The sequence below is a fragment of the Chiloscyllium plagiosum genome, unplaced genomic scaffold (assembly GCF_037043375.1).
Source record: "Chiloscyllium plagiosum isolate Xiang-an unplaced genomic scaffold, Cpla_swu_hap1 HiC_scaffold_21, whole genome shotgun sequence".
NCBI lineage: Eukaryota > Metazoa > Chordata > Chondrichthyes > Orectolobiformes > Hemiscylliidae > Chiloscyllium > Chiloscyllium plagiosum.
In genome coordinates this window covers 42,084,962-42,094,196 of record NW_028270159.1, presented here as the reverse complement: position 1 = coordinate 42,094,196, position 9,235 = coordinate 42,084,962, and the positions used below count along the sequence as shown (strand labels likewise).

General features: G+C 45.8%; 1 protein-coding gene across 2 annotated transcripts in view; it reads left to right on the top strand.

Annotated features, from left to right (window-relative positions):
• Positions 1 to 356: 356 nt before the first annotated feature.
• The window catches only part of brinp1 (BMP/retinoic acid inducible neural specific 1), a 379,558-nt gene continuing 370,679 nt past the window's right edge, over positions 357 to 9,235 (top strand). The window contains exon 1 of one of the 2 annotated variants that reach the window (XM_043719925.2): positions 357 to 825. The gene's annotated coding sequence lies outside the window, so the exon portion shown is untranslated. Of the gene's footprint in view, positions 865 to 9,235 lie in introns of both variants that reach the window. The other variant, XM_043719928.2, reaches the window with a different exon arrangement.

The window sequence follows — 9,235 nt, the reverse complement described above, 5'->3', positions numbered from 1 at the left end:
AGAAAACAAAATCATTCCTGCTTCTCCTATGGATTTCACAATCACTTTAATCTCTCTCCCCCCCCCACCCCCCCACGATTGTTTCACTCGATTTATGTCCCGCTTTCTTTAAAGTAAGTCACCCCTCCCCACACACACCATTTCCCCATGAACCCGTAGAGAGGGGAAAGACAGAATAAACACAGCTCCCTGATCCGAGCTGCCAATCAGCATCTGCTTCCAGCTTGTGTCTGAGGGAGTCTGCAGTTTTCCCCTCCCTCCACCCCGCCCCTTCTCTCCACCTCCTTTTCTCATTCTGCTCATCATTTTTTTTTGCAATCTCCTTCCTCCTTCAGTCTATCCTCTCTCTCTCTCTCTCTCTCTGTGGCTCTTGGTTCATTCAATCCATCTCAGTCCCTCCTCTCTCTCTCTCTCTCTGTGCCTCCAACAGTACAGGACTTTCTCATTCACTATAGATTCTTCTCACACGCTCGGAGCTCCCAATCCCAACAGCCTTTCCACACACACTCGATAATGTTGCTGCATATGCTGCTCCTGATCTGTGAAATCTCGGCGGACGGTCGATAATGAACGATTTTCCCCCTTTTGGTTTCATTTTAATTTTGTTTTTAAATATATAAAGGAAAAGACTCAACACCCACCTTAAAGTCTCATCACTCCGGCATGAAAAGAAGGGATTTCTGTGTCTCCTCGTCAATCGCCTTCAGCTTGGCAGGTCCCTGCCCGAACCGGAGCTGGAACGACAGGGTCGGCTGCAACTTTATACTGAGCTGCCTTGACACGGGCTCTCTGTGCATCACAGCCGCCCAGGAGAACCGTCATTAGGTGAGAGAGTTCCGCTGCTGCTACTGGAAGGAGGGAGAGGTGAACATGTTTAACATGATTTGTGTGTACGGGGTAAATATTTTGATGGGGAGTTTTTGTTTTTGGGGGGGATGGTCAGTGTTTGAGATTGAGAGCTGCAGTGTTGCTGAACACACCACAGCCAAACTGTGTGTGTGTGTGTGTGTGTAGCTGCGCCTGTGTTCCCCGATGAACACATCCCTTTCCAGGTTGGATTTGGGCTCAGGAATGTTGCTGAGAACCCAAGGGGCGAGGGTAAGGATGTGAGTAACCTGCAGTGCTCCCTCTGAATCCCAGTCACCTACAACCCCTGCCTTTCTCCTTAACCTGCGTGTCTGCTGCGTATTTCAGAGCGGAGCTGGTACCCAATGGTGTTTTATAATGTACGGCCAAGGTATGACAGAAACCTGCTCTCGGCTGGAGGAGGGAGAACACTGTGCAAGGGAAAGAGGGGATAAAAAAGAAGCGATGGAGGAAACTGCTGACTGTTTGATATTCTGAAGGTGAAATGCAAACTCGGAGTTCGATTTAAAATATGAAAAATGTCAACAATATTTTAAATACGTGCGTCTTATGGAAACTTTGCAATCCAGCAAGCAGTTCTTGTTTTATATATGAAGGATGCATTCACTGGAAGTTCTCTTCCTTATATATTCTGCTTTTTTAAAAAAAAGTCTTTCTTTTGATTGTGTCTCACTTACCATGCACTTTTTAAAAAAATGCTGTTTTTTTTTGATCGAAACATTTTGCTACCACTTTCCGCTGTTGTAGAAACTGGGTGTTTTTTTTTTAATTTTTCCAAAGTCGTTTTTTAAAGTTTTCTTGAATGTGAGGCAAGGACAGGGATCTGCAGAAAGGCAATGTTTTCCCACTAGGGGGAGCCGTTACTCTATCCAACCAACCTGTGAGTACAGTGGGGTTTTGCTGTAGATAAACTGTTAGTGTCTCTTTAAGTGACAACATTGGGTGGGGGGAGAAAACACACCTATACTTTATTCTGTTGAGTCATCACGTGAAAGGTACGATTTATCCCGGCAACATGCGGATTATGTAAAATGCCAATCTCTCTGGCGATCCCACAGATTGATGTAGACAGCACAGTTTGTTCTGAACCTCCTGCCTTTCAGCGTTTACAAGTTAATGATTGATGGGCTGAGAAAGGAGCAAACCATATCCCCCACATCATTGACTACCACGGACAGGCCTGACTGAACAAACCGATCGATGTCAAGGAAGGTGGAATTATTCTTAAACTCGAATATTGGTTCGCCCTAAACGACTCATTCCCCACACCCCCAAGTAACACCCACATTATATGTCTCACCTGCCTTTCCCTGCCACAGAATTGTTGACCTGACCTTTTCCTCTTTCCTGTTCCCTGCCTTCCCTAATACTGTCCTGTCCCCCTGCCTTTTCCTCTACTGTCCTGTCCCCTCTGCCTTTCCCTAATACTGTCCTGTCCCCCACCTTTCCCTCATACTGTCCTGTCCCCCCTGCCTTTCCATAATACTGTCCTGTCCCTCTGCCTTTCCCTCATACTGTCCTATCCCCCGCCTTTCCCTAATACTGTCCTGTCCCTCTGCCTTTCCCTCATACTGCCCTGTCCCCTCTGCCTTTCCCTAATACTGTCCTGTCCCTCTGCCTTTCCCTCATACTGTCCTGTCCCCCCTGCCTTTCCAAAATACTGTCCTGTCCCTCTGCCTTTCCCTGATACTGTCCTGTCCCTCTGCCTTTCCCTCATACTGTCCTGTCCCCTCTGCCTTTCCCTCATACTGTCCTGTCCCCTCTGCCTTTTCCTAATACTGTCCCGTTCCCCTGTCTTTCCCTAATACTGTCCTGTCCCCCTGCCTTTCCCTAATACTGCCCTGTTCCCCTGCCTTTCCCTAATACTGCCCTGTCCCCCTGCCTTTCCTTCATACTGTCCTGTTCCCCTGTCTTTCCCTAATACTGTCCTGTCCCCTCTGCCTTTCCCTAATACTGTCCTGACCCCTCTGCCTTTCCCTAATACTGTCCTGTCCCCCTGCCTTTCCCTAATACTGTCCTGTCCCTCTGCCTTTCCCTAATACTGTCCTGTTCCCCTGCCTTTCCCTAATACTGTCCTGTCCCCCTCTGCCTTTCCCTAATACTGTCCTGACCCCTGCCTTTCCCTAATACTGTCCTGTTCCCCTGCCTTTCCCTAATACTGTCCTGTCCCCCTCTGCCTTTCCCTAATACTGTCCTGACCCCTCTGCCTTTCCCTAATACTGTCCTGTTCCACTGCCTTTCCCTAATACTGTCCTGTCCCCCTCTGCCTTTCCCTAATACTGTCCTGTGCCCCTGCCTTTCCCTCATACTGTCCTGTCCCCCTCTGCCTTTCCCTAATACTGTCCTGACCCCTGCCTTTCCCTAATACTGTCCTGTCCCTCTGCCTTTCCCTCATATTGTCCTGTCCCCTCTGCCTTTCCCTAATACTGTCCTGACCCCTCTGCCTTTCCCTAATACTGTCCTGTCCTCCTGCCTTTCCCTAATGCTATCCTGTCCCTCTGCCTTTCCCTAGTACTGTCCTGTCCTCCTGCCTTTCCCTAATACTGTCCTGTCCTCCTGCCTTTCCCTAATACTGTCCTGTTCCCCTGCCTTTCCCTAATACTGTCCTGTCCCCCTCTGCCTTTCCCTAATACTGTCCTGTTCCCCTGCCTTTCCCTAATAATGTCCTGTTCCACTGCCTTTCCCTAATACTGTCCTGTCCCCCTCTGCCTTTCCCTAATACTGTCCTGTTCCCCTGCCTTTCCCTAATAATGTCCTGTCCCCCTCTGCCTTTCCCTAATACTGTCCTGTCCTCCTGCCTTTCCCTAATATTGTCCTGTCCCCCTGCCTTTCCTTCATACTGTCCTGTTCCCCTGACTTTCCCTAATACTGTCCTGTCCCCTCTGCCTTTCCCTAATACTGTCCTGACCCCTCTGCCTTTCCCTAATACTGTCCTGTCCTCCTGCCTTTCCCTAATGCTATCTTGTCCCTCTGCCTTTCCCTAGTACTGTCCTGTCCTCCTGCCTTTCCCTAATACTGTCCTGTCCTCCTGCCTTTCCCTAATACTGTCCTGTTCCCCTGCCTTTCCCTAATACTGTCCTGTCCCCCTCTGCCTTTCCCTAATACTGTCCTGTCCCCCTCTGCCTTTCCCTAATACTGTCCTGTTCGCCTGCCTTTCCCTAATAATGTCCTCTTCCACTGCCTTTCCCTAATACTGTCCTGTCCCCCCTGCCTTTCCCTAATACTATCCTGTTCCCTTGCCTTTCCCTAATACTGTCCTGTCCCCCTCTGCCTTTCCCTAATACTGTCCTGTCCCTCTGCCTTTGCCTAATACTATCCTGCCCCCCCTGCCTTTCCCTAATACTGTCCTGTCCCCCCTGCCTTTCCCTAATACTGTCCTGTGCCCCTGCCTTTACCTAATACTGCCCTGTCCCCCTGCCTTTCCCTAATACTGTCCTGTCCCCCCTGCCTTTCCCTAATACTGTCCTGTGCCCCTGCCTTTACCTAATACTGTCCTGTGCCCCCTGCCTTTCCCTAATACTGTCCTGTGCCCCCTGCCTTTCCCTAATACTGCCCTGTCCCCCTGCCTTTCCCTAATACTGTCCTGTCCCCCCTGCCTTTCCCTCATACTGTCCTGTGCCCCTGCCTTTCCCTAATATTATCCTGCTCGCCCGCCTTTGCCTGGTAATGCTTTCAATTCCCCTCTTACATGGCTCCAGTAAATTCTTAGCCTTTTTTAAGCTTCTGATCAAAATGAACAGAGAATAAACATACAGCAAATTCCAGTCTCTGGTACCATGTTCATCAGCAATCTACCCCTTCCTCCTTTCTAATCATGAAATGACTCCTTTTCAAACATAGGGGTTAGTTGCTTTTAACCTGGCGGCCATGCACCTCGGGGAAGGGGAAGAATGGTTGTGAGGGCACCCGGAGGTGAATGGACTTCCTGAATTGGAAAGCAGCGTTGTGACTGTGAAATCCCTCGTAGCCACAGAGAAAACGAGCCGGGGAATGCACCGGGAGCTGTAGCCCAGCGTGTGTTTTACGGATGTTGTAAAGTTTAACTGTCCTTCAGAATAGAGGGGGTGTGGGGGTGGGGGTGCAGTAGCGGAGGAGGAGGAGGAGAGACAAGTAAACACAGACTGCTGGCTGCCACATCTGGTCCAGTCCTGCTCTGTGAGCACTCTGACAGTTCTGTGGTCTAGTTAGTCACTTTGAGGACACATTGACCGGACTGTGAAGAATAAGACAAGTGATATACACCAGAGGTAAGTCTATTGCTTATCAGTGAGAAGGAGTGACTTGATGGAAATCCATCTTTGGCTGTATTAGATGCTGAACTCTCACTATAGGCCTTGGGAAACGCTCTTTTTTTTAAATTTGTGTGTGTATGGTTCTGGTGCTCTTGCAGTGGAGGACAAGCCTTGCAGTTTCCAGAAACTGAGTAATGCTGTGTGCACAGAAACCAGCAGCAAGCTGCTGCGAGAATTTATTCAGGTAGCAGTGATGAATGTGGCTGGTGCAGATAGACTTGCAAATAGATTCCTTGCTCACCGTCCTCGATTTATAACCAGAATGGGCATTCAGCTGCGAGTTCACTCCAGCAGTTTAATCCCACATCATTAACTAGCCAATTGTCCAATGTCATTTTCTTATTTTCTCCAAAGAAAGTGGGACAATCTGATAGCTATTCTTGACGATTAGAGACTTAAAATGTAACACAAACCCCCTCCACCACCATCAAAACCACATCACCTGTCATCGTATCCTCTGAGTAATTTAATCACAAACCCGATCATTATGACCTTTGCTTTTTTGCTTTTTCATTTCCTCCCTGCGCGTGTGTGGCTCTAGCATTCAGATTGGCAAGTGCAGGCGGCTTGCTTTGCCACGGTGGCGCTTGGTGCCCACACAGCTGAGCGTAGGGAGCCTGCAAGCTTTGTCAGCAGTGTCAACTGTAAGGCTGCAAAGACGTGCGACTTGGCATCCCTCGGAGAGATGCCACAGAGCAGAATTTTTCTGCCAAGTCAAAAATCAGGGATGCAAATCATCAGGCGGTTCTGTTACTTAATACATGCCTTTGAAAAATGAAGCATTTTCTTTATCCCTCTTTTGGCAGGGAGGAGGAATACTCACAGGTATATTTTTTAAAGAGGCAGTCGTTAAATAAGTGAAGAAACTTAGTTCACTCAACAAAAAAATACAAGTTGTATAATTAGGTAGGGGCTCTTGCAGTACAAGTGGCTTAGAGAGATTATTGTTGAGATCTTGGCTATGGGAGGAGGTGAATCTAGAAACTTTGCTTACTGCTGGTGTACAAATCCTTTGCTAGCTCCTGCAAACTAAAGGTGCCTGTTTAATATAGGCATTAACCTACTTATTGTGGTTGGGTTAATATCTCTGATGTAAACCAGAAGAGCTCCAGATGAATTAATGAATCAGCATTCACATGTTTCTAACACACAGTGTCTGTGCTAAACTCTAACAATAAGAGCGGGTAGGATTAATTTCTGCAAAACAATGTTTAATTATCAGTAAGTTTTAAAAGGTGGGATTAACTGGAAGAGTGCAGGAACTTAAGGTCACTACTGTTTCTAACTGATGAGTGACAGATATCACTTCATGCACCACACTAGACATTAGTAGACTCGTGGAGAAAGTGAGGTCTGCAGATGCTGGAGATCAAAGTTGAAACTTTATTGCTGGAACAGCACAGCAGGTCAGGCAGCATCCAGGGAACAGGAGATTCGACGTTTCGGGCACAGGCCCTTCTTCAGGAATCTTCACGTTTTCAGTCAGACATTTAGAACAGAAACATAGAAAGGGATTAGTAGACTCGTCCCTTTCTATGTTTCTGTTCTAAATGTCTGACTGAAAACGTGTATAATAGAGGATAACTGATTGCCCTCAACTAGTTTCAACACTCCAATCAGTGACTTGCATCAGTTGTACTAACCAGTTAGATCACAAGTGATCTGTATCTTCAGTCGATCCATCTGCCTTGATTCTACAGCCCACAAAAGGCTTGTCTAATAAAAATCTATTGAATTCAATTTTGAAATTTTCAATTACCTTGCATAAAGGTAGTGTTTCTATCTCTTAACCAGAAGGTTTGGATTCAAATCCACCTGCCCCACAGGTATTTCACAGTATGTGTGACCAGGTTGATTTTAAAAAGAAAAATCACTATAACAAGTCAGTGGATTCAATAAAAGTGATTTTTCTTTTGCCGGGTGGTGGTGGTGGAGGGGGGGATGGTGGTGGTGGTGTTCAGTGTTAGCACTTGCTAATGGGTTTTGTATTTTTAAAAAGTGGCCATTTTATTCAGGTTGGCATGACCCTCCCTGAATTGATCTTCTGGACTTTCAACGCCATCATTTTATCCCAAGTAGGTCTGTTAAGAATGTCAACATGAGGCTGATGTTGTATAGGAAGTATCCATCAACAAGCTAACACCCATTTAAAAGTGTAAAGAACTTCTGGTTCAGTGGTAGCCTCCATACCTCATAACCAGTAGAATGGGTTCGAATTCATCTGCCCTGCATGTATTTCAGAATATGTTTGACCAGGTTGATTTGAAAAAAAAACTGGAATAAGTCAATGGATTAAAGAAAGACAGTTTCTATTCTCTCTGCTGACCTTAAAACAAAGACAGTTCGGGGGTAATGCCCCCATCTCTGGACCAGCAGGCCTGGCTTCAAATTCCATCTGCTTCAGACATATGTAAGAAGATGTCTAAACAGGTTGATTTAAAAATATCTCTTAGAAGTTTCAAATCCCTGTAATGCCTCACCTACCCCAACTATGTAACCTCCTTAAGGTCTACTGAGAAATCCGTGCTCCGCAAATTCTGAAACGACTTGCTTTCCCAGTTTTCATTGCTGCAACATTGTCTTCAGCTGCTGGGGTCCTAAGCTCTGAAATCCCATCAGTGGGGCGGCACGGTGGCTCAGTGGTTAGCACTGCTGCTCACAGCACCAGGGTCCCAGGTTCAACTCCTGCCTTGGGCGACTGTCTGTGTGGAGTCTGCACATTCTCCCCATGTCTGCGTGGGTTTCCTCGAGGTGCTCTGGTTTCCTCCCACAGTCCAAAGATGTGCAGGTCAGGTGAATTGGCCATGCTAAATTGCCCGTAGTGTTAGATGCATTAGTTAGGGGTAAATATTGGGGAATGGGTCCGGGTCGGTTGCTCTTCAGAGGGTCGGTGTGGACTTGAAGGGCCTGTTTCCACACTGTAAGGAATCTAATCTAAAATGTTCGGCTGGTCTGCCATCACTGATCTCTCATCCTTTGTTATACTCAGTAAAACCAAGATTTTTGCTACTGGTCCACATTTGGCTCAATCTGATAATGCTCCTAGTTCACACTATTGGATATATAGCCATACTAAAAGTGCTAAGTTGCAATTGTTGCTAAGGGTGCAAGTGTTTGTTCTTTTTCAAGTGGTTGAAACTTGACATTGAGAGAACCTGAAAGAGATTGGAGAATATTATTGAGGATTGGGAGCCTTTGAGGTAGAGAGAAGGGAGAGAAATTAACTTGTGCCTGAGAATAGTGATCTTAATAGTTAAACTATATGAATGTATACATGCAAAGTTGAGGAAGTAACGTACAACAATACCAAACTGTTCAACTACTTAAATGATAGCAGGTGTTAATATCCTCTTGAATATACAGTTGTATTGCAGACAATGAAAATCTACTGCTTTTTATGAAGATAATGTTTAATAATTTGGATCATTTACTATACCTTGAGTTTGATGGACATTATGAAGGATAAAATTAAATTAAATTGCTGAAACAAAAACATGAGAGTCAAATTTAGTAATCTTTGGCACTACCATTTTACCAACGAGGTTTCCTTCATTTTCTAGAGGGTGGTTAGAAGTTGGAAATGTTTGTGAGAAAAATATATTTGAAGCCGGGGCGTTAGATTTATTTGTAAAGTCGCTGTCCAATATATTTGGATGATGGAAATGTCACTAATTGCAATGTCAAATCAAATGGACTTGAAGGACCTTCTTGGTCTTAGACTAACTTATGACCTGACTAACTAGTTTCACGCAGTTAAAAATCACACAACACCAGGTTATAGTCCAACAGGTTTAATTGGAAGCACACTAGCTTTCGGAGCGACGCTCCTTCATCAGGTGATGAAAAAGATTGGTTGAAGTCAAGACACTCGAGCCATTTTAATCAACAATTGGATGTTGTCAGGGATGTTGTCACAATCACCTGATGAAGGAGTGTCGCTCCGAAAGCTAGTGTGCTTCCAATTAAACCTGTTGGACTATAACCTGGTGTTGTGTGATTTTTAACTTTGTACACCCCAGTCCAACACCGGCATCTCCGAATCATAGTTTCACGCAGTTACCAAACGTTTACCTCAT